The sequence below is a fragment of the Ambystoma mexicanum genome, chromosome 11 (assembly GCF_040938575.1).
Source record: "Ambystoma mexicanum isolate Mex_15411 chromosome 11, UKY_AmexF1_1, whole genome shotgun sequence".
In the NCBI taxonomy this organism is placed as follows: domain Eukaryota; kingdom Metazoa; phylum Chordata; class Amphibia; order Caudata; family Ambystomatidae; genus Ambystoma; species Ambystoma mexicanum.
This window is the reverse complement of record NC_090934.1, coordinates 1,085,466,238-1,085,492,490: the sequence shown is the minus strand read 5'-3', so window position 1 is coordinate 1,085,492,490 and position 26,253 is coordinate 1,085,466,238. Positions and strand designations below refer to the sequence as shown.

The 26,253-nt window shown below is 44.0% G+C and overlaps 1 protein-coding gene across 2 annotated transcripts in view; it reads right to left on the bottom strand.

Moving 5' to 3' along the window:
• Window positions 1–26,253, bottom strand: part of OTUD7A (OTU deubiquitinase 7A) — a 1,296,873-nt gene that overhangs the window by 992,894 nt on the left and 277,726 nt on the right. For both annotated transcript variants that reach the window (XM_069624347.1, XM_069624348.1), the window contains exon 2: window positions 5,733–5,860. The gene's annotated coding sequence lies outside the window, so the exon portion shown is untranslated. The remainder of the gene's footprint in view (window positions 1–5,732; window positions 5,861–26,253) is intronic.

Genomic DNA, 26,253 nt, shown 5'->3' with positions numbered 1-26,253 from the left:
GTAATTTGATGAAAACCTTTACATCAACGTTAAAGGAGAATGCTCTTGACGTTTTCAATTTCCCATGCAAACCAAGCAACTTGAAGCAAGTTCAATAAGAAGGTTATTGTGAAAAGGCCCGCAACCCCACCCAGAGGCCAAATGGTGTCTGAACACGTACTATCTAGGGATACTGGAAATAGCAGAGGGCTTCTCTCAGAGGATTACTGAGTATTTTGACCTGAATGAGGGGTCGGTGCATTGTCCAATTACATTATGGGAAGCCTAAAAAACAGTCCTCCGCAGGGAAGCCCTTTCCTTAGTGTCAGCGTACCACAGACAGCACACACAAGAGATCACCGAGGCAGAGAGACAGGTGCCTGATAGGGAGGTACAGCTTTTGGAATTGGGGGCACTGCCCTCCCAGGAGGCCCTAGTGACGGCACACAAGGTTCTTAGAAATATAGCCTTAGATAATGCACGGGGCTGCCCACTGGTCTGTCTGGAGCCAAATATTTGAGACACGGGAAAAAGTGAGCAAGACTCTAGCATGGCTAGAAAAGTGTGAACAAAGCAAAGGGCAGGTGCGCTCCATTCTGTTGGACAAAGGCAAACTGTTAACGGCAGACCCCGACATAGCGGAAGCCTTTGCTACCTTCTATGAACGACTCTACTCCCACTCGTCAAAGGAACCAGGGACGAGTAGTTTGAAATTCTTAGACTCCGTTGAAATCCCTTGGCGCTCTGAACAACAGGCAAGGAATCTTAAGTCCGAGATCACAGTTGAAGAAGTTCAAGAAGCCCTATCACAGCTCCAACAGGGTAAAACTCCAGGACCAAATGGCTTTCCGGTGGAAACCTGGAGACGACTTGGGGGAACGATAACGAGACACATACACTGCATACTCCAGTGCAGAAAGGAACAGGGACAACTTCTCTCGGACCTTAGGAGGAAATGCATTGTTGTGATTCCCAAACCCGGGAAACCTCCGGAAACAATGCGCCTCCTAAAGGCCTATATCATTGATAAACAGAAAAGCTAAAATCTTGGCATGAATCCTGGCTAAGAGGTTACTTGGGGTGATAGAATCCTTCCTTCACATGGACCAATGTGGATTTATGCATAGTAGATCCACCCATATGAACCTGCGCAGGGTCCAGCTCGCTATAGACCACACCCCTGAAATCCCAGACCCACTCGCCCTATTGGCGGTGGATTTCGAGAAAGCGTTTGACTCGGTGGGGTGGCATGCCCTGTGGGAAATTATGGATCGAATGGGAATTGGGCAGGGTTTTGCATTATGGGTTAAACATCTTTATGACTAACACAAGGCAGTTGTGAGATTAAATGGCAGATCCACTAGGCGGTTCCCACTCGCCCGAGGTACTAGACAGGGTTGCCGCTTCTCCCCCCTATTGTTCCTCCTTGCTATTGAACCATTAGTAATTTGTCTTCGAACAGTCGAACGGATAAGGAATGATCTGGATTTTTGTGGCCTTGGGGCGGGGAAGATCGGGTCTCACTGTATGCAGACGACCTCCTTATCTATTTTAGCAACCCCTTTACCTCTTGCCCTATAGTATCTCATATTCTTCTAGAATACCAAAATTTCAGTGGGCTTCAAGTGAACAAGCAAAAAACGGTATACTTTCAAATCCAAGGGGGAGACGCTGAAATCCCAGAACAGTGTCCATACCCGTTTTTGTCCTGGGCTTTACCTACCTAGGTATACGCATCAGTCCAATCTTAGAGGACTTCCTTTAGCTTAATCTACAACAAGTGGTGGACAGATTTTCAGCTGATGTCTCCCATTGGCAGTGCCTCCCACTATCACTAATGGGCAAGGCTGCATTGTTCAACATGATGACACTGTAGAGGTTTCTATATGTTCTCCAGAACGCCCAACTCCCCGTCCCCCACACAACCTTTGCAACAATAGAAAGGGTCGTCCGGGGACTACTTTGGGGAGGGAAGCAACCCCAGGTTGCCCTCAAGACACTGCAACACTGTGTGGGAGTGGGGCATTGGACTGCCATGTCTGCGCACCTATTACTGGGCTGCACAAACATGAGTGGTGAATGATTGGCTGCACGGCAACCCTGTAAACGGCACAGGCTTGGTTTCACCCTCTCCAAATACTATACGGTGACCGTAATGGAGTAGTAGGAACATCAAAAATGATGCTCCATATCCGTCGATTCTGGAGTGAGGCCCACCAGTACATCGGTTGGGATGCAAAACCTACACTGTGCCAACCTCTGTGGCATAACAAACATCTCCCCGAACTACAGCGAATGGGGCACTTTGCAAACTGGTAAAGGCAAGGCATATGCACTCTGCCAGATGTAGTTCAAGAGGGACTCCTTTTAGACTTTGGTTGTAGCCCATATTTCCACTTCAGGGTCTAAAAGGACCACTATAGGCATGTACAACTCACTCATGCCATTAACACCCAATTCTGAATCTGGGCGAAATACTCAACTGCTCCCCCCTAGAGACCAATGTTCTCCCAGAACGCATCCTCTCTAAGGTTACCTCCACACTCTACCAAGTGCTCAATTCCTTTTGGACCCGAGAACTCGATAGACTGAAAGGGAAATGGGAAAGAGACCTGAGACCACTGGAAACAGAAGAATGGGTGGAAGCATTGATGTTCCCTCGGGAGATAGTGATTAATGCCAAACTAAGACTGATCCAGCTCAAAATACTGCACCAGGCGTACTATTCCCGAACAATGATGGCCCAGTGGGGGGTGGTGGACAACAGGGGAATGTCTCAGGTTCAGGACAGAGGGCACCTTCTTCCATATGGTCTGGGACTGCAACGTGCTACAGAGCTTTTGGGAGAGATGCACTAGTAGGATCTCCAGAGCCTTGGGGTTACCGGATCCTCGTGACCCGAAACTGATACTATTGGGAATTTAGGGGGAGGTGGACTTTACCAAATATGAAAAAACATTCCTGGCGGTGGCACTGGGCGCAGGGAAACGGCTGACGGCCGCCACTTGGGGCTCGGCAGACAAACTAAGTATTGATCGAGGGTCCAACGAAGTGGACAGATGTGCCTCCCTGGAAAAGGGAATCTATAATGCCAGAGGATGCCCCACGAAATTCCAGAAAATTTGGGGGAAGTGGGCATCCCCTGTATATCCTATGATAGTAGATGCTTACCCTCAAGGAACCGCCCCCGGGCAGCCTGAGACACCTGTGCCTTGCCAAAATTGTTCACGGTTATTAATGCATATGTGTATTATGTGACCCCGCCGTTGTTTATATTGTTGTGTACTACGAATAAAATCAATGTACTACGAATAAAATGAATAAACAGAGTTATAAAAAAAGAAGAAGGTTATTGTGAATCAACTCCAGAGTCATCGTTTTTATTGAATTTGTCTGTCATTAGGATTTCAGCTACAGGATGAACCCGACATTCCATCAATTAAGTCATAAATTGAGGCACTGGAGGTGAAGGTGAACTCATGCTACTGTTTTTGCAGACATCAGGAATAGATTACAGCATCTCACTGATGCCTCTCAGCCGTACGGTTGACTTTGCTCGGTCTCATGAAAGATGAGGACCCCTGTCCTGCGAATGCACATCAGGTGACGTTGAGGTGCTCTTGCTCTTCCGAAGTACCCCAGACCTCACCTTGGTTCCTTCTACTCCAGAGTCTTTATCACCGCTGTTGGATACCGTTAGCTATAATTACCCGTTCTATCACTCATGTGCCAATGAAATGCAGATATGTGTGTCTGTGCCCATGTCAGTCTGTCTGTCAATAGAAACAGATAACAATACTCAATCATAGAGCACTATCCACATGGAAAGAGAGGACACGCTGTCCCACAAACATATTGAATTTCGTTAATTCTTTCTAAATCCTCCCTGATGGCTACCAGTTTCATAGACTTTGGAAATAAAGAAGAAACTAAATGCAGGGGTAAACAACCATTACATATGTTGTATTTGGTGCATAAAAACAAGATTATGAATTATGATATAATACTATTCTCATTAGAATAATGTACATCATTAATGCTGGCCAATTCTGTATTGCCATCCCTTTCTAAAACTATAGGGTTATAGAAGAGGAACGTTTGAGGGCTTGCAGGACTGGATAGGTTCATACCGTGGTTTCTTAAGAGGTACCACTGTCAGAAATAATCGAGGAATGGCATGGGTAATTCATCTGTAGTTGGTCAAATACTTTATTTTCTTACATTGTCTAGAAGTACACTAGATGCCATTTTATGCTTATTTGTAAACCACTTCATGCCTGTTGATGTATGATCCTGGTGTGACACTCAATGCCACGGTAAGTGATGCAGTGAGGTCCTATACTAATATCTTCTATGCAGCATGGCCATCTTGTCACCTTCATTTGAATGGAAGACCATGTCCAAGATGGTAATTCCATTGTTGGCTATCCAGGAGAAAACACTGAATCAAACCTTTAAGCCATTGCTAGGTTTCTACCATCATCTCTGTACACCAATCAGAAAGCAAGACCTACATACACAGATGTCTAAATAAAGCAGTCATAATCTCCCGTACCCCATCTTATCAATATTCCCTGGCTGCAGCTGACTGCCTGCAGGACAAACAAAGTATTCCATAATGTTTATGAATCTATTCCATGCAAGACCCTCAGTCCATATCAGAATAAGACCAGGCCCAAATCACTCTTTGGAATCCTCCAATGAAATAAACGCCATGTATATTGAGTAGGCAGGAATGCCATAGAAGCATGCCCCTTACAAATGTAAGCCGTCCATCTTGACACCTTCCTTGGACAATGAACATCAACATCACATGTTCAGTAACCAGAAATACTACACACACATGTTCTTCAAGAGGATTGTAGTTTCGTGGAATAGGAGATTTGCATTTATTTCATTCATCGATTGCTAGACAAGGTAATTGACATACAAAACATCACTTACATGAACTCTGATCCGAGTACACAGATTTCAGATCACTGTGCATCAGAGAAATCCTCGCCATTATCCACCTAACATTAAGTTTAAAGGAACTTTATGAGCTAAAACCCATATCTATATGTATATGTTAACCATCAAATAAGCGGCAGAAATTGTCCCAATTTTCCACTACACTCACAATTATAGGAAAATAGGGAAGGCAAGAACAGAAATGGGGCTGAGAAAAGACTAAAAGGAACGCGAGAAGGTTTCACCCAGACACATCGGGGCACACCTGCCATTCTAAACTGTATGTATTTGTGGTGGTAAGATTTTGCAGTGCCAGGGTGGCATTTAGTTGTTACAACACTTAAATCTTTCAAAACCATGTGAAAATTCTTAGCATCAACACCACTCATTAACCAATGCTGTTTTGATAAATTGCCAGATTAATGGGTATGCATAATTTACCATTCAAATAATGATTCCTTACCATTTAATATGGTGGGCCATGGGAGAGCACATCAACAACCTTACCCTACTATTGACCACAGTACAAAGCATTGCCTCTAGCCGGGGACCCTGGCACTCCCATGATGCCTGGAGGGCCCAGAGTACAGCAAGAGACACATGTAATGCATGCCAGGCGTGATCTAGAGATCCAGGGTAGGCTTGCCCAGTCCTTACGTCACAGACAGCCTATCAATGGGGTTGGTGGCTTTCCCTAGTGATCCGCAGCAATATGATATGATATGGCATTTATAACGCGCCTATACACAAGTGTACTCAGGAATGGGAAAGTTGAGCCATGGAAAGAAATTGGTTGGTATTACCTCCAGGGTTGACTAAAGGATCCATGGGGCAAAGCGTCAGTGGCTCCACCATGTTGACGTCATGGTTGTTGACTTGGTCCAGGCATTCGGCAAAAAGATGTTAACTTGGGTAAAAGAGGACAATAATCCTAAGGATGAAAGAAAAGAGAAATATATTATTTTTTTATTTAAAATGTTTTTACAAAAAAATCTTACATCCTTGATGAAAGATTGCATGAGTGTACAGTCTTAATAAATCATGACAGGGGAGGGAGAGAGAAAGAGAGAGTCGGTAAAGATGAGGAGAACAAAAAAGAAATGTAAATAGTCCACTTCTAGACTTTTGTTAAATCAATATATTATATAAACTTAATATGACCTCTTAATATTATCATGCACATAAAAAAAACTTTAAGCCATAAATTACTGTTGGATGCAATATTTTTCTCCTATGGATGCTCCATTCACTCGAAAAGCAATATATGGGGCTGGGGCTGGCAGTAAAGACATCACGGCCCTCATTCCGTAAAGGGCAGTAAGTCCAAAATACCACCAGAGGTAAAATACCTCCAGTTAACAAAGCAACAAATCATTATTGTCTCTAAACGTTTGCATCGCCGGTGGTGTGGTTATTACGAGTGTAAATATATGACTCCCATTGATAAAAGCATCACCGCTGGCAAATCAAAACCCAGCAAAAGAGAATGGTTTAAAACAGAGGTAAGTAAGCTCTGAGCTAGTAGGTATTGTCTCACCCGCAACAGCTGCTGAAATGAAAAGCTAGTCTAATGTGTTATCAAAAAACACTAAAACAGTCATACAACATGCAAGCAAAAAAATGTGTTTCCGTCAGGGACCTTACCCTTATTTGTTTATTTTATTCCCAGTACTATTTTTACTGCCAAAGTTCCATTATCACCAGCAGCGATGGTTATGGCTCTTCAGAAACTGGCGTGGACTGTGAGTGGAAATGCTGCCAAGAAGGAGGAGAACATGCCTGCCTTGGGATCAGGACTATGCCTTATGCCACAGGTGCAATACCCTGGGTGGGACCCCGCAGCCCTTCACCCTTCTCCTCCCACAATGTGGTACATTGGGAATCGGAAGCCAGTAATAATAGAGGCAAGCCAGAAGAGTCCACCAGGAAGTGCTATAAAAATCACCAATGATCATGACTGCTCATTACCTCTGGCGGAAGTGCCATGTCACCAGTGATAATGCAGACTACCATTAATGACAGCATGTACCACCCGGTGGCACAGTAATGCTGGGCAGAGCTGTACCATTTGCCCAGCGATATTTGTTATGGAATAGGAGTCATGGTATTCGAAAGCCCACACAGTCACAGTGGCCTGCATTCAGATATGGTAGGGGCTGGTTGGAGGCATCTTGGCATCAGTTTACTACTTATGTTGATTGTCATAATTCCTTCACTTCAGAGGCGTCACTAGCTACACATCGAAGCCATTTTTCCAACTCTTGTGCAGTGGTTCTGAAATAAATACGTATTATTCAATGTTCAGCTCCATGGGTTATCCTTTGCCTTAGAAATGCAATGGAGGCCTTTAGACTTAGCCTCGATAAAGTACTGAATATTTTTATTTGTATTTATTGTTTTTATATAGCGCTTTAATCCAAAGCGCTTTATAGTTTAACAACAAAAATACATCAAACATGGAACAGTAGAAGCAATAACAGTATACATGAATCAAACCAGAAAAACAGCATCTAGAACAATTTGCATATGAGAAGGAAGAGGAGAGGAGGGGGTGGGGAAGGAAAGAAGAGAGAGAGAGAGTAGGGAGTAAAGTGAATAGTAGGAAGAAAGGAGATCTTAGGAGAGAAGGGGAAAGATAAATAGAACAAAGAAGAGGGTACTAGAAGGAGAGAGAGAAAGGTGAGAGGGGGAAAAGGTGCCAGGGAGGGGAATGAAGAAGGAGGGATTTCACGGCGGAGCGGAAGGAGGAATAGGTGGGGATGGAGCGGATAGAAAAAGGTAGGGATATATATATCAAAACATCTTTTGAAGCACGCTATGCTAGAGCTGGGTGTGGGTGATCACAGTGTTTCTTCTCACACTGCAGGTCCTACGTGTCTACTAACATTAATAACGGCCCACTCAGCACATTGACCTACTCTAAATACTAATAAGATCAGCCCGTAAAGATAGATCCTATTTTCCTTATCATGACATAATTTGGTTTTGGATTGACCAGTTACTAGTTAATCCCAGACACAGTCCAACAAACATTGCACCACATATGAAAGTCCAGCCGCATCTCTCTCTCTTTCTCTCTCGCCATTCTCTCTCTCTCCTGGACACTCACTCTCTCACCTGTTCTCTCACCATATTTCTCTCGCTATGTCTCTCTCTCCCCTTTCTGCCTTTTTGCATGGCGCCATCAGGTCTCTACAGTGGAGTAGCCAGCGTTAAGACATACTGATGGCCATCACCTTCTAGGCACTGGTGGCATCTCTGTTATATCGCCCCATCCTTGTCTTCCACTTTCTCTTTCTCCCCTCTCTCTCTCTACTTCCTCTTCCCCGTCCCGCTATCTCTTTCTCTCCCTCCCTATCTCCTCTATCTCTCTGGCCTTCCCTCTGACCTTCTCCTCCTCCCTACTCGTCAGCCTTTTGCATGGCGGCATCAGGTCTGCAGTGCAGTAGCCATCATTAAGATGGAGCCACCACGGCAGAAAGAAGCTCGAACGGCCATCACCTTCTTCCACTCCATCTCTCTACTTTCCCCTTGCCTCTATCTCTTTTTCTCCCTTCCTCTCTCTTCCTCACCCTCGCTGTCTCCCTCTATCTCTCTCTAACCTTCCCTCACACCTCCTCCCTCTTCCTTCTAGTTGGCCTTTTTCATGGTGGCATCAGGTCTCCAGTGCAGTAGCCAGCATCTATGTTTTCTTGTCCTCCCATCTTGGTTTTCCAACTTTAATTATATCTGTCTACAGATTTTGATAGAAATGCAGTTTTCCCAATTTGAATTCCACAATCTTTTGATGAGGTCCGCAGGTGACTCCTGGTGTGGCGTTTTCAGGTGATAAGCACCTGGGGGCACGCACTCACCCATTATGCTGGCACGACTATGCTTGTTCGGTCAATGCTTAGACATGAAATGATATGATATGATAGATTATTTATAACACGCTTAATAAGCGCGGACACAGGGATCGAACCTGTGGTGCTCCGAGGCGTCTTGCTTCCAAGGTGAGCACGTTGCCCCTGAGCTATCCTCCCATGCAGGTATCCGTGGAGCCCCAGCCTTACCTATCACACGAGGGCCACATTGTGCAGGCAATACATGAACTTGACGGGTGGTCATGAATTTCCATAGGGCCCACTGTGTGCCCAGTAACCCCCACAGCCTCTGAGCTTTGCAGTGGTATTCAAGCGACATTAGATGTTCGTCGCTCACATTCATTTTTGACGTGTAATGAAATTGATTATCATGGCTCCTCTCAGGACATTGTTTTAAGGTGCGCAGAATGTTTAGGCAGAAGGTTAAACCAGACAATGCAATTGCTATCCAGCTCTGTCGGGCGGAGAACCGCCAGTCATTAATGTCGCCTTTCAATGAGAAACAGCTGCTATCAGTGCTTTAAGTGGGGTAAAAAATTGAGGGGGGGCCCTCGTTTGGGGGCGTGGCTTCCATTCCGGGCGTGGCCTAAAAGTGCACAAATCATAGTAAGGTGCGCAAACAAATATATTAATGTATTTGAGCATTTAAATATTTGTTTGCGTACTACTATGGTTTGTGATTTTTCAAGCCTTCTTTTATATACATAGCAATGTTACATATTTCTATGTTTATACAAGGTGGCTTGTAAGTGCACAAACCATAGTAAGTTACACACATTTGTGTGCTTACCTTACTATGGTTTGTGTACTTTTCAAGCTGCCTTTTAAAAACATAGACATTTGTAACATATGTCTATGTTTATAAAAGACGGCTTGAAAATTAGCCATCTTTTATAAAGCGTTGAGGACGGACAAAACCCAAGGTGGCTTTGTCCGTCGACAAAGCTATATAAAAGATGCCTTGAATTGTGTACGATTCAAGCCGTCTGTTATAAACATAGAAATATGTCTACGTTTATAAAAGATGGCTTAAACGTACACAGTTGAAGGCATCTTTTATAAAACCTTGCCAAAGCAGAAAGGCGCCTCGGGCTCAGTGATCTCTGCTTAGAGCAGAGATCACAGAGCCCGAGGTGTCTTTCACCCTCTGCGAACCCGCGGGCTCCGTGATCTAATCTGCAGATTAGATCACGGAGCCCGCGGGTTCGCTGAGGGTCAGTGACCTGGCGAGGGAAAACTAAGGGACTCTAGCTTCCTCTGATGGCCCCTCAGATGAGGGGTCATCAGAGAAAGTTACAGTGACTGACGGAAGTGCCAGCCAGTCACAGCAACGCTGTGCCTGGCTGGCACTTCTGTCAGCTTGCCTGACGTTAAAGTGGCGGGCGCATCTCCCGTCGCGGCTGCGGACGCGGCGGGATAATGCGTCCTGCCATGGCGTGGTGAGGCCGGGGGGCCCCGGCAGGGCCCCGGCTCAGCCCCACTTTTTGGAGACTGCCGGGGCCCGGCCCCGGCAGGCCCCGGCCCACTTAAAGCACTGGCTGCTATTCTTTAGAAGGTGACGTCAGTAAAAAAATGAATTTAAGTTCCAACTCAATTTCATACAAGAGGCTCTCGCAGTTGCCACGCAATATACGTTCCCGTGAAAAGAACAACTGGGAAGCAAAATACTGAACTTCTCTAGCAATACTTTATAGTTCCTACACAGGTCAGAGGGTTATGTTGTTATGTTATTTTGCATTTATATAGCACCTTATGTATCATTGGTATGATCTCAAAGCGCTGGTAGGTTGACCGCCCTCAGGAACCGTAGTTCAAGTCAGTTGAGAGAGATAGAGGGTCATAAGGTGCGTGGGTGCACCGGATATGTGTGCAGCCGGTGTGGCAGTTGCACGATAGCTGCTTCTTAGCAGTAGGTGTGGTGGTGGGGCAGTCAGTTGCATGTGTTCAGTTCTGGTGGGTGGACACCCAGATTGATTTCTGCCTGTGGTAGGCCTGAGGAGACGCATAAGCTAGCAGTGTGTGCTAGCTGTGTTTAATTAGGATGATGAGGAGTATGTGGCGGGTGTTAGTATGAGAACAGCTATATTAATGTGTCATAGTATCACTGTGTTCTAGTCAAGTGTTGGTGTACAGGAGAGAGTAAGCGTGGTATTGTGATATGGTGGTTATCAGTAAGGCGCTTGAGATTGAGCATTCCACCTGCACCATCAATTCTATCCGTTTCTATCTATACTCTATGGGAAGTAGTGCCCTAATGAACCACTGTAAAGTGACCAGAACAAGGAATATATCACCCTGGACCATGCTGCACCTCAACAGTCTTTAAAAAACTTGGGATGCACTGAAAAGAAGTTTGGTCTCAATTCTCCCTTTATCAGCGCTTTCCAAGCCAAAGCCAATATGGCCGCAGAGTTGGGGAAGTCCCGGGACACTTTTTGAGGAGTTTGTATATTAGTATGGTACTTTTTCTATATTGTAGTTTGGCTTTAACTTGTGGGAGATGGCCATGGGTAAAGGTTTATTTGACATTTATAAAGCATAGCATCTGTGGTTTTGATGGCCTCTTGGTGCGGTACAATCAGGGAATCTAAATTTAGTGGCCTACCAATATCCGTCAATATCGATGGCTTAACTAACGGCTAAAATGATTGCAATACTAAATAGGCAAGGGGTAGTGGTGGGGGCTGAGGATGGCAACCTTTCAACAAATACATTTGTACTTAAACATTCAGGATCAGAGATAGCCTGAGACACGGGGCCAGCCTGTCAGTGCTGACTTGGCCCTTGAGCCTCCTGGGGGCAATAAATTGAGTTCCGTTAAATTGGACATTTGTAACACCTTTTAGCACATGAAGATCGTTATTGACCTCCCTTCAGCCAATCAGAATGTTCAGAGAGCAATGAATAGCAACTGGAATTGACTGCATCCTGAACATTCTCACTTCAAAAGCAGACAGGAAAAACCACAATGCGATTTCCAGGCAAGTTCTCTTTCCACAAGACACTTCCTTTCTGGGAGTAAATTATTTAGTGGCAACATTCGATTTAACACACCAGAGAAAAAGCTCAAACTTGGGCATATGCCTACTTTTTCCTATTGATAAGACTCAATTATTACAATGCTTTAAAGTGTCAGGAAAGCAGCATGAAGTGAAAGAACTATTAGGATTTCTCACATTGTTGTTTGAAGTCTGGGAACTATGTGCACAATTAAATGGTGGCATATAGATCTGTCTCAAGCTAAGAAGTGCAGATACAGTAGTCCTAATCGTGAGCTTTTACTGTAGATGGTCTTCATCAGTGGGCAAAGATGCTAGTGAAATTAGAGCCATCACAGATACATCTCTCTAAGCAGGGGGAGAATGAATCCCTCTGCGTGCTGTTAGGAGTCCCTCAACTGACTCCATGTAATTTAGAAGGAGGCTGACTACGTGGTTGTGAGTGGTCTCATTCGCGGGTGGACTCCATCTCGAATTGTAAATATAAGAAGGCAGAGTTCACTCAAACACTAAAGGTGCACTGCGCTTTCCATCAAGAACGTTTTTTCGATGACCTCTTTGCATCTATGTATTTACCTCAAATTAAGTTTCTCCTCAATTTTTAATTTACATTTTGCACTTTTTTTCTAACATCCTCTTGCCCCCTTTGCGTTTATGGGGGCTACCCCAAACTGCCTCCTGTATCCCTCCTGCCCAGCCCCTTTAACTAACCCATTCCACGGACAATGCATTTTCTAACACTTTCTAAATTGGATGTCTTAATCAATTTTCATAGTAACAGAGTGTTTGCACTTGTTGCTAAATGTATTTTCGTTGAAACATACAATTCACTGCCTTTTCTAATTAGTGTGTTGGCACCCTGCTTAGAGTCTGGTCATGAGAATTGAAATGTCACTGGAGAGGGGTCCGAAATTGATGAAAGTGGGTATCAGAGTGTGTGGGGATGGGATTCAGGATAGGGGATTAAATAGCTGCAAGAGCTGTTTAATGAGAATGCGGTTTGGAGTGTAAGAAGTATTTTAGCTATTGTCAACTGAAAAGTTGCTAGGAAGAATTCGGACATAAAGACTCCAACTGTAATTTATTGGAGGCATTCATGGAATTACCGGGCTACGACGGGCATTTGTCAGAATTCTATAAAAGGGAAAAACTGGCCATGAGGCAATAAGAGAAAAGTAGTAAAAAGGGCAAGTGTGCAATATGTTATATACTATCACCCTTACTTAAGTGCCAATCTGCAGAAGATGCAACATTACCGAATGCATTCTTTATATAATGTGTTATCCAAGCTTGAAAGATGGATACCATCCAAGCTTGAAAGATGGATAACCCCTGCTAGTGCTGTCGAGGGTTGAGTGTAATCGGAGAAACATACTTGCTCCTGTCATTAGATGGAGCCGCGGTGAACGGGACTTAGGAGCATATATGATGATGACATTGTTTCGAATTACTTGCTGGCTTCATTCAGATTTGCGGTAGAATGTACCCCCCGCCCTTTGATTTGTATTAGTTCACTTGTAGGTAGAGGTTGCATTGCTGGTAAATGGAGATCATTGGTGTCACCTCCATTGGGCAAATGGTGAAAAAGGGTGAGAAATATTATGAATCTGGAAAATGTTATATAGACAGAAAGATCTTCATGAAAGATTGCATGAGTGTACAGTCTTAATAAATCATGACAGGGGAGGGAGAGAGAAAGAGAGAGCCGGTAAAGAGGAGGAGAACAAAAAAGAAATGTAAATAGTCCACTTCTAGACTTTTGTTAAATCAATATATTATATAAACTTAATATGACCTCTTAATATTATCATGCACATAAAAAAAAAAAACTTTAAGCCATAAATTACTGTTGGATGCAATATTTTCCTCCTATGGATGCTCCATTCACTCGAAAAGCAATATATGGGGCTGGGGCTGGCAGTAAAGACATCACGGCCTCATATTTAAAGGGCAGTAAGTCCAAAATACCACCAGAGGTAAAATACCTCCAGTTAACAAAGCAACAAATCATTATTGTCTCTAAACGTTTGCATCGCCGGTGGTGTGGTTACTATGAGTGTAAATATATGACTCCCATTGATAAAAGCATCACCGCTGGCAAATCAAAACCCAGCAAAAGAGGATGGTTTAAAACAGAGGTAAGTAAGCTCTGAGCTAGTAGGTATTGTCTCACCCGCAACAGCTGCTGAAATGAAAAGCTAGTCTAATGTGTTATCAAAAAACACTAAAACAGTCATACAACATCCAAAAAAATGTGTTTCCTTCAGGGACCTTAGCCTTATTTGTTTATTTTATTTCCAGTACTATTTTTACTGCCAAACTTCCATTATCACCAGCAGCGATGGTTATGGCTCTTCAGAAACTGGCGTGGACTGTGAGTGGAAATTCTGCCAAGAAGGAGGAGAACATCCCTGCCTTGGGATCAGGACTATGCCTTATGCCACAGGTGCAATACCCTGGGTGGGACCCCGCAGCCCTTCACCCTTCTCCTCCCACAATGTGGTACATTGGGAATCGGAAGCCAGTAATAATAGAGGCATTGATTATTGCAGGGCTTAGAAGCCAGAAGAGTCCACCAGGAAGTGCTATAAAAATCACCAATGATCATGACTGCTCATTACCTCTGGCGGAAGTGCCATGTCACCAGTGATAATGCAGACTACCATTAATGACAGCATGTACCACCCGGTGGCACAGTAATGCTGGGCAGAGCTGTACCAATTGCCCAGCGATATTTGTTATGGAATAGGAGTCATGGTATTCGAAAGCCCACACAGTCACAGTGGCCTGCATTCAGATATGATAGGGGGTGGTTGGAGGCATCTTGGCATCAGTTTACTATTCATGTTGATTGTCATAATTCCTTCATTTCAGGGGCGTCACTAGCTACACATGGAAGCCATTTTTCCAACTCTTGTGCAGTGGTTCTGAAATAAATACGTATTATTCAATGTTCAGCTCCATGGGTTATCCTTTGCCTGCAATGGAGGCCTTTAGACTTAGCCTCGATAAAGTACTGAATATTTTTATTTGTATTTGTATTTATTGTTTTTATATAGTGCTTTAATCCAAAGCTCTTTATAGTTTAACAACAAAAATACATCAAACATGGACCAGTAGAAGCAATAACAGTATACATGAATCAAACCAGAAAAACAGCATCTAGAACAATTTGCATATGAGAAGGAAGAGGAGAGGATGGGGTGGGGAAGGAAAGAAGAGAGAGAGAGAGAGTAGGGAGTAAAGTGAATAGTAGGAAGAAAGGAGATCTTAGGAGAGAAGGGGAAAGATAAATAGAACAAAGAAGAGGGTACTAGAAGGAGAGAGAGAAAGGTGAGAGGGGGAAAAGGTGCCAGGGAGGGGAATGAAGAAGGAGGGATTTCACGGCGGAGCGGAAGGAGGAATAGGTGGGGATGGAGCGGATAGAAAAAGGTAGGGATATATATATATCAAATACATATACATCAAAACATCTTTTGAAGCACGCTATGCTAGAGCTGGGTGTGGGTGATCACAGTGTTTCCTCTCACACTGCAGGTCCTACGTGTCTACTAACATTAATAACGGCCCACTCAGCACATTGACCTACTCTAAATACTAATAAGATCAGCCCGTAAAGATAGATCCTATTTTCCTTATCATGACATAATTTGGTTTTGGATTGACCAGTTACTAGTTAATCCCAGACACAGTCCAACAAACATTGCACCACATATGAAAGTCCAGCCGCATCTCTCTCTCTTTCTCTCTCGCCATTCTCTCTCTCTCCTGGACACTCACTCTCTCACCTGTTCTCTCACCATATTTCTCTCGCTATGTCTCTCTCTCCCCTTTCTGCCTTTTTGCATGGCGCCATCAGGTCTCTACAGTGGAGTAGCCAGCGTTAAGACATCCTGATGGCCATCACCTTCTAGGCACTGGTGGCATCTCTGTTATATCGCCCCATCCTTGTCTTCCACTTTCTCTTTCTTCCCCTCTCTCTCTCTACTTCCTCTTCCCCGTCCCGCTATCTCTTTCTCTCCCTCCCTATCTCCTCTATCTCTCTGGCCTTCCCTCTGACCTTCTCCTCCTCCCTACTCGTCAGCCTTTTGCATGGCGGCATCAGGTCTGCAGTGCAGTAGCCATCATTAAGATGGAGCCACCACGGCTGAAAGAAGCTCGAACGGCCATCACCTTCTTCCACTCCATCTCTCTACTTTCCCCTTGCCTCTATCTCTTTTTCTCCCTTCCTCTCTCTTCCTCACCCTCGCTGTCTCCCTCTATCTCTCTCTAACCTTCCCTCACACCTCCTCCCTCTTCCTTCTAGTTGGCCTTTTTCATGGTGGCATCAGGTCTCCAGTGCAGTAGCCAGCATCTATGTTTTCTTATCCTCCCATCTCGGTTTTCCAACTTTAATTATATCTGTCTACAGATTTTGATAGAAATGCAGTTTTCCCAATTTGAATTCCACAATCTTTTGATGAGGTCCGCAGGTGACTCCTGGTGTGGCGTTTTCAGGTGATAAGCACCTGGGGGCACGCACTCACCCATTATGCTGGCACGACTATGCTTGTTCGGTCAATGCTTAGACATGAAATGATATGATATGATAGATTATTTATAACACGCTTTATAAGCGCGGACACAGGGATCGAACCTGTGGTGCTCCGAGGCGTCTTGCTTCCAAGGTGAGCACGTTGCCCCTGAGCTATCCTCCCATGCAGGTATCCGTGGAGCCTCAGCCTTACCTATCACACGAGGGCCACATTGTGCAGGCAATACATGAACTTGACGGGTGGTCATGAATTTCCATAGGGCCCACTGTGCGCCCAGTAACCCCCACAGCATTTGAGCTTTCCAGTGGTATTCAAGCGACATTAGATGTTCGTCGCTCACATTCATTTTTGACGTGTAATGAAATTGATTATCGTGGCTCCTCTCAGGACATTGTTTTAAGGTGCGCAGAATGTTTTAGGCAGAAGGTTAAACCAGACAATGCAATTGCTATCCAGCTCTGTCGGGCGGAGAACCGCCAGTCATTTATGTCGCCTTTCCATGAGAAACAGCTGCTATTCTTTAGAAGGTGACGTCAGTAACAAAATGAATTTAAGTTCCAACTCAATTTCATACAAGAGGCTCTCGCAGTTGCCACGCAATATACGTTCCCGTGAAAAGAACAACTGGGAAGCAAAATACTGAACTTCTCTAGCAATACTTTATAGTTCCTACACAGGTCAGAGGGTTATGTTGTTATGTTATTTTGCATTTATATAGCACCTTATGTATCATTGGTATGATCTCAAAGCGCTGGTAGGTTGACCGCCCTCGGGAACCGTAGTTCAAGTCAGTTGAGAGAGATAGAGGGTCATAAGGTGCGTGGGTGCACCGGATATGTGTGCAGCCGGTGTGGCAGTTGCACGATAGCTGCTTCTTAGCAGTAGGTGTGGTGGTGGGGCAGTCAGTTGCATGTGTTCAGTTCTGGTGGGTGGACACCCAGATTGATTTCTGCCTGTGGTAGGCCTGAGGAGACGCATAAGCTAGCAGTGTGTGCTAGCTGTGTTTAATTAGGATGATGAGGAGTATGTGGCGGGTGTTAGTATGAGAACAGCTATATTAATGTGTCATAGTATCACTATGTTCTAGTCAAGTGTTGGTGTACAGGAGAGAGTAAGCGTGGTAGTGTGATATGGTGGTTATCAGTAAGGCGCTTGAGATTGAGCATTCCATCTGCACCATCTATTCTATCCGTTTCTATCTATACTCTATGGGAAGTAGTGCCCTAATGAACCACTGTAAAGTGTCCAGAACAAGGAATATATCACCCTGGACCATGCTGCACCTCGACAGTCTTTTATTAACTTGGGATGCACTGAAAAGAAGTTTTTGTCTCAATTCTCCCTTTATCAGCGCTTTCCAAGCCAAAGCCAATATGGCCGTAGAGTTGGGGAAGTCCCGGGACACTTTTTGAGGAGTTTGTATATTTGTATGGTACTTTTTCTAAATTGTAGTTTGGCTTTAACTTGTGGGAGATGGCCATGGGTAAAGGTTTATTTGACATTTATAAAGCATAGCATCTGTGGTTTTGATGGCCTCTTGGCGCGGTACAATCAGGGAATCTAAATTTAGTGGCCTACCAATATCCGTCAATATCGGTGGCTTAACTAACGGCTAAAATGATTGCAATACTAAATAGGCAAGGGGTAGTGGTGGGGGCTGAGGATGGCAACCTTTCAACAAATACATTTGTACTTAAACATTCAGGATCAGAGATAGCCTGAGACACGGGGCCAGCCTGTCAGTGCTGACTTGGCCCTTGAGCCTCCTGGGGGCAATAAATTGAGTTCCGTTAAATTGGACATTTGTAACACCTTTTAGCACATGAAGATCGTTATTGACCTCCCTTCAGCCAATCAGAATGTTCAGAGAGCAATGAATAGCAACTGGAATTGACTGCATCCTGAACATTCTCACTTCAAAAGCAGACAGGAAAAACCACAATGCGATTTCCAGGCAAGTTCTCTTTCCACAAGACACTTCCTTTCTGGGAGTAAATTATTTAGTGGCAGCATTCGATTTAACACACCAGAGAAAAAGCTCAAACTTGGGCATATGCCTTCTTTTTCCTATTGATAAGACTCAATTATTACAATTCTTTAAAGTGTCAGGAAAGCAGCATGAAGTGAAAGAACTATTAGGATTTCTCACATTGTTGTTTGAAGTCTGGGAACTATGTGCACAATTAAATGGTGGCATATAGATCTGTCTCAAGCTAAGAAGTGCAGATACAGTAGTCCTAATCGTGAGCTTTTACTGTAGATGGTCTTCATCAGTGGGCAAAGATGCTTGTGAAATTAGAGCCATCACAGATACATCTCTCTAAGCAGGGGGAGAATGAATCCCTCTGCATGCTGTTAGGAGTCCCTCAACTGACTCCATGTAATTTAGAAGGAGGCTGACTACGTGGTTGTGAGTGGTCTCATTCGCGGGTGGACTCCATCTCGAATTGTAAATATAAGAAGGCAGAGTTCACTCAAACACTAAAGGTGCACTGCGCTTTCCATCAAGAAAGTTTTTTCGATGACCTCTTTGCATCTATGTATTTACCTCAAATTAAGTTTCTCCTCAATTTTTAATTTACATTTTGCACTTTTTTTCTAACATCCCCTTGCCCCCTTTGCGTTTATGGGGGCTACCCCAAACTGCCTCCTGTATCCCCCCTGCCCAGCCCCTTTAACTAACCCATTCCACAGACAATGCATTTTCTAACACTTTCTAAATTGGATGTCTTAATCAATTTTCATAGTAACAGAGTGTTTGCACTTGTTGCTAAATGTATTTTCGTTGAAACATACAATTCACTGCCTTTTCTAATTAGTGTGTTGGCACCCTGCTTAGAGTCTGGTCATGAGAATTGAAATGTCACTGGAGAGGGGTCCGAAATTGATGAAAGTGGGTATCACAGTGTGTGGGGATGGGATTCAGGATAGGGAATTAAATAGCTGCAAGAGCTGTTTAATGAGAATGCAGCTTGGAGTGTAAGAAGTATTTTAGCTATTGTCAACTGAAAAGTTGCTAGGAAGAATTCAGACATAAAGACTCCAACTGTAATTTATTGGAGGCATTCATGGAATTACCGGGCTACGACGGGCATTTGTCAGAATTCTATAAAAGGGAAAAACTGGCCATGAGGCAATAAGAGAAAAGTGGTAAAAAGGGCAAGTGTGCAATATGTTATATACTATCACCCTTACTTAAGTGCCAATCTGCAGAAGATGCAACATTACTGAATGCATTCTTTATATAATGTGTTATCCAAGCTTGAAAGATGGATACCATCCAAGCTTGAAAGATGGATAACCCCTGCTAGTGCTGTCGAGGGTTGAGTGTAATCGGAGAAACAGACTTGCTCCTGTCATTAGATGGAGCCGCGGTGAACGGGACTTAGGAGCATATATGATGATGACATTGTTTCGAATTACTTGCTGGCTTCATTCAGATTTGCGGTAGAATGTACCCCCCGCCCTTTGATTTGTATTAGTTCACTTGTAGGTAGAGGTTGCATTGCTGGTAAATGGAAATCATTGGTGTCACCTCCATTGGGCAAATGGTGAAAAAGGGTGAGAAATATTATGAATCTGGAAAATGTTATATAGACAGAATTATATGTTGAAGCATTCTGTTAAACTATTGGGAGAGCACTGACGTTTTTGGGAGAATTTTGAGCAGTTGGTGCCTTTAATGTAAATCGAATTGGGGATGGGTAGAAGTAGGATTAGCCTGTAATGTGTATTTATTGGAGATCAGATTAATAATGCAACGGATATTTTGGATTGCAATAAATGGGCATTTATAGATTGATTTTTAATAAAGATAATATCTTAAAGTGATACATACATACATTTATACAGGAGTAATCAACCTATTTGATATCCACTGTTTGTTATTTGTGGTACTGCAATATATGTTTGTGATACATTGCAATTATGCACTTTGTGAATTTGCAAATTGAAAAAATAAAAGTCGGCCGACTTACTTAAAAGTCAAACCTCTTGCTTTGATGAGCCTTAGAGCCATAATACACATTCAAAAATGTATTTTGCAAGTAAACATGGGCTGCTTTGCGAAAGAGGTTCACAATACCATTGAAACTTCCTCTATGCCATTTAAGTGTCTTGAGATCCATTATTACGGTCCTTGTATTTCCGTGAATCTCCCTAGACTCTTTGAACCCAAAGGGATGATTAAGTGCCCTGGAAAAAGTTTTGAGGTGACTTGAGATTACAAAGGGAAGTTGAGGTGCTTTACAGGTATTTAAAGCCCAGAAGGATAGCTGATTGGGTTAGCAGACCTTCTGCAGGCACCTGTGCGCAACTCAAAACATCACAGGTTGAAATGTAGGCGGCGAGGACACATTCGTTGATGAAATTAGTAACACTAGGATGATAGATAACTTCTGTTTTTTCACCAAGAAACAATTACATTTCTGGTTTGTACTGTCCTAAAAAAAAATGGAATTGTCTTTTTGGAAAATAGCTATGTGTTAGCTTTCCCCCTAAAATATCAATAGCTGCACATTGGTGATAAAAGATCAAATTGAAGTCTGTAGATGTCTACCCTAATATGTGGTGGCTTGTGGACAATTACATGGAGAATTCAAGATGCCTTTTTGATACATTTCTACTTAAACAACCATTGAAAAGCAGAAGAAAAAGAAATGGTAGGTAAACTATAACGTAGGGAAGGAGTGGGTGGTTTAGATATAGGTTTAGGATTAGGGATAAGGATAAAGTTAAGGTTAGAGGAAAAAGAGTATTAGAAATGCCAATACCTCTGGCTTTCTGAATTTAGAGTTTCTGATTTTTGTTGTACAGTCCTGGATGGATTGGTCATAGAGGCTGGTTGCCACCACCTGTGGCGTGATGCTGGTCCCGGAGGTGGTAAATGGTGGAAACCCCATAACAATGGACTGCCGCTGAGTTTGTATGCAGGCCATAAATGTCCCTTTAAGGGATGTCCCAGAGAAAAATAAATTGCATTGATTTAGCGTTCGTTGTGTTCACACTGCAACCCCGGATCAGCCCGTGGGAGTTATGCGCAGCAGGACACTTACTTTTACCAACAGAGTTCAAGTCCCTGATTCGGTGGCATGCAGGTCAGCAGAGACTCCAGTCAGTGATCAATCCGCAGTCCACCTTAGTCCTACACTGCTGCTCTAACATGAGATGTGCTGAAGCAATTTCATTCCCCAGACCATTCACCGTCTCAGATTCATAGTTACACTCACTTATGTTGAAACACGACCCTAACGGAGGGGTTGAGACTTGATAAACGGCAGGAACCCTATCACATCAGAATGGGTGTTAGGAGTAGGCGAGAAAGGTTCGGAGATTGTAGAAGAGGGGTGGCTGTGGAGAAAGAAGACTGGGTGGAGGCAGGCAGAAGGAGGGAGGGAAGAATTTCAGGAGAAGTTTGGAACTTCTTGTTTTCACTTTCAGTGAAACCTGGTAAACAGCAGATACGCACCTGGGGAAGGGCCATTGGCCAATCAGGTGGCTGTAACAGCAGGCGAGAATATACATTAGTGCTGGGAATCTAGCATCTCTCAGTTAAAATACTTCAAGCTGTTTAAGCAAGGTTAACATGCACATACAAAGTGCTCACCATTTGTTTTGCTTTACTTAATATAACTCACCTTGCCTTACTGTTGAATGGAGCACACTAGTTCACTGTCCTTCCTTCCCATCCTTTGAAACATTAAAACCAACTGACACACAAGTTAACAGTAACATGCACCATCATTCCAAGATGGCTCCAATGGAAACATTGTTTTGATGGAGATGCCATGGCTCAAATAAGGCACTGCGCCTCAGAGAGCAGCAGATAGTATATATTGGGAGACTCCATATATCATTCAACCACATTGTAGCACAGTATATAAGTATTGATATTGATATTTTATTTCTATCGCGCTCATACACAAGTGTTTCAGAGCGCGAAGAAGTAGACAAAATATCACTGTACCAAGAAGCATGATCTCACCAACTTACACATTTGCACTAGCTTCTACAAAATGTCTGCCAGTGTATCAGAGCTTTCACTGTCACACTCTATTTCAAATTCACAGAGCAGCTGATTGACAGCAGGGTCCTTCTACATGCTGCTGCAAGTGCTATGGAATTATACATTAAGTAATATGTTAAACCATATCCTCGTGATGCCTACATACTACATAACATATTATTCTTTTCATAAAGTGTAAAGATTATAGTGCTAGGAACATACATTCCCGCATCAGTATCTTTCTTTTACATTCTCTTTTCTGCTCCCCTGGTCCGCCCTTGGCTTGAAGAACCGTGCATAGTTCCAGATGCCAATATGCAATTATTTCCTGAGCATCTCCGTTATATTTTGCATCCTCTCAGACAGGCCGTCTGCCTTGCATTCTCTTAAAGGTAGTGTTATCCACTGCCATCAAAGCTGGGCAGGTCAAGGCATTGATTGCCATATGTTGTCCATATATGTGCAGAGTATATCATATTGATTGCAGCGCAGCCGGCCTCCAATATTCATGCTCTTGATTGCATTTCTTTTATGTTGTGTGTTGTTTGCGTTCAATGGAAAAATAGCACTGAGGCAAAATGGGCACAATTATGAAGGCAGCTCTTATTTATCATCTGTTATTGAAAGGAGCAAGGTAAATACATTTTCCAATTCTTTCCCTCACTTACAAAAGTATATATTTTTTTTAATAGAGGTGAAGAATTCCTGTTTTAGTAGGAAACAACGACTATTTTGTCAATTTTGCATGCATGCAATTCCCCACATATGGCAGGATAAAGAGGAAAATCCATGAAAAAATAGGAGCAGATTTTGTCTTTCTAATTTGTGACTCATCAGAGATGAGTTTTATGCGTTGAGGGTGGCTAGACTGCTTGCTACAGAAATAAAATAGGAATTACCCCAAAAGTGTGTATTCGTATTGATTGCAAAGACATTCGGCTTCATTAGGACCCTGGTGGCCGCAGAATGAACGGTGCCGCTAAGGGACCGGCAACGTTCATTCCGGGCCGCCTCATTACAAGGTCTGCTGCGGGTCCCGCTCAGGGCGCCTGGCCAGACCAGGCGTCCTTAGCGCGACCCGCTAGCAGACCAGGATGCTAACAACGGACCCGTCATTAACAGGCCCATTGTTAGCATCCTCCCCGTTCCCATTGAGCCCTATGCGGCTCAAATGGGAATGGGGATTAATTTTTACCGTAGCCCAAAAAAGGGCAATTACCGGGTCCGCCAAGGTCGGCATGACCCGGTTATTGCCCTTTTCTTGGCTCGGCTACCGCCAGGGTCGTAATGAGGCCCATGGTGTTTTGACCAGAAACAGGTATGCATGGACATTTTACAGAGATCAAAGCAGTCCCACGAGGGGATGCCTTGCAGTAGATACTTAGCAAAGTAGAGAATGCGAAAGCTGATGATGGGGGAGGAGGGTGGAACAGCAAATAGGGAAGAAACAGGGAACAGTGACCTGTGCAAGTTTGATGACGTTGGGTTTCCCAACATGCAGTTTGCAGACCATCTGACCAAACCCCCCCATCGGCAACTCCCTTTTTCCTGACTTTTTTCAAACAGGGATTCCTGACTTATTATCGGGGAGGTCCCCTCCCGAACACTCCCCACTTTTTTGCTTTACCTCCCCCTGCACTCCCAATCACTTATCCCTGTGCTCAGAAACTACATTTTGGTAATATGTTTCATTAACAATGTAGCATTCTATAGAAACAGGGGGTGTAATACGTGAACGCATATCGATCGAAGCATGTATAAGGAAGTCATCATTGTATATATACCATTAATGCAAGTGGTGTTGATTTAGGGATAATGTGTTGGCGTAGTCCGTTGGCCCCTTTCAGGGAGAAATGATTGAGTGTTCTACCTAGAGACCTAATAGTCTCTTCTCATTGGAACAAAGAGACGTCCTTGACCCCCCCCTTGTCTCTCAACACAACAAGGAACAACCGTGCACATGTTTCCGATTCTGGTACTATGCTTGTCAGAACTATGTTTCCTCCTGCTTAGACTGGCCCCAGGGGATACATGTATCTTTGTCTCAATGGTATTTCCTGATGCAAAACCATTGCACGTGTTGCATCTTTATACGTGAAAAGCTAGGCAACTGATGGCCATCTCCTGACTCCAAGCAAGCCAGAGTTCCATCCTCTGTACAGCACCGAATCAGTGAGCCTGTATGAGTGGGATGGCATACCCAGGATTGCTGGATGCCGGTGTGTCTATCTTCGGGGTTGCTCCATATTTCGGCGGCTTTGTGCATGCACAACCATGGGAACCTGAGAACAATGCATAGGCTTCGGGGTCCTGTGCTAGCCGGAACTGCCTCCTTCCTGGCCCACCATTTCGGTTTTTTATTATACGGGTATTTTTTTGAGCGTGGACATAGCTTTGGGAAGCAGCAGAGTGATTTACAAGTCATATGGGAAGTACACAGTGAGGAAAGCGGAGATGCAAGGAGGCATGGACCTAAAAAAGGGGGGAGGATGGGAAATGTGACAGCAAGAGATCTACATACAACCAGGTGAGGAAACAGGGGGGAGTAGATCAGCCAGTGTCAGGTTAGGTGAGGAGTGGAGGGTGTCTGGACGTGGGTGTTAGGGAGGGGCGATTCCTTGAAGGGGAGGGATTGGAGTGCTTTCCTGAAATAAAGACGCAAATGGGCGTGCATGGTGTTGCCGGGGATTTGGTTACAGAGGCTGAGGCCTAGAAAGTTGTTCTTTCCTTCCTGCACTGGTTTGCTATGATGGAGGGCTTCATTTCCGATCTCTCCTCTGTTCCCTTCTTTATGCCCCACAGGTCAGTTCTATCTCGCAGGTTATTTCATATATACCTGGAGCCACAGAAGGATCGGATTGCTGTTTGTGGCATCTCACTTCACTGTTGTGCAGATGACACCCAACTGTACTTGTGGGTGTCATCTGAGGTTGACATCCAGTTCCTGGCTGCAAGACTGCTCAGGCTCAGAGGATATAAAGAACTGTATGTCTAGGTATTTTCTAAAATTCAATTCCTCCAAGAGAGTCTCCCTTTTGTGAACGGAGGATACCACAGAGGCAACGTGTGGGCTCTTGGAAGCAAGACCATGCAGAGCAACAGAGGCTCAAATCATGGATCCGCGCTTAGAACCCAAACTCAGGTATGGTATTAGGCGTGTTATAAAAACCCAATTAAATAGAAAATTGCAGGACAAACCTGCCTGTTGCCTGTCTGGGTGTGGATGCAGGAACTGGCCAAGGCAGGGAATGTTCCCAAACTTGATCCTTCATGCTTTATGCTAGACTCAAGTGTTTTTAAAGTGCTTGCCCAGCAGATTGTTAAAATCTGCATCTTTCCTTGGCACCCGCTTTGTGCTCTCAAGACCTATATTCTTTCCACTGACTTGCGCACACTGGTCCAGGCACTTGTGGCTTCCTGCATTCATTCAAGTAATCTTTCCTGGTTGGCTTGCCTGCATCCTCTCTAGCCCCCTTAAGAATGGCCTTGAACCCAGCAGCCAGTCCAGTTGTGGGTGCTAGCTAGGTAGAACATGTAACACCACCGTTAAAACAACTCCATTTGGTGTCCTTATGCCATCATATTAATTTCAAAATGGTGTGTCTAATACACAAAGCCATGTGGTATGGTCGGCTGACAAGCTGCATCTTGTTGGAAGAAGTAGAGCCATACGGGATAGGGGCACACTCCTCCTAGAATAACCTAAACATACACAATTCGAAAATGTAAGTGGAGATTTGATATTCAGGGTTTATCCAAAACAGTTTGCCAAGGCCTACTTAGCAGTCAACATTTGCCACACAGATCTGCATGACTGTGATCAACGCTACACTAGATTGGAATGTGCATGGTTTTCGTCTAGATCACTCAAGAAGGTATGGCATCATTTGCAGTTCTTGAGCTAGCAGCTGAAGATTAAC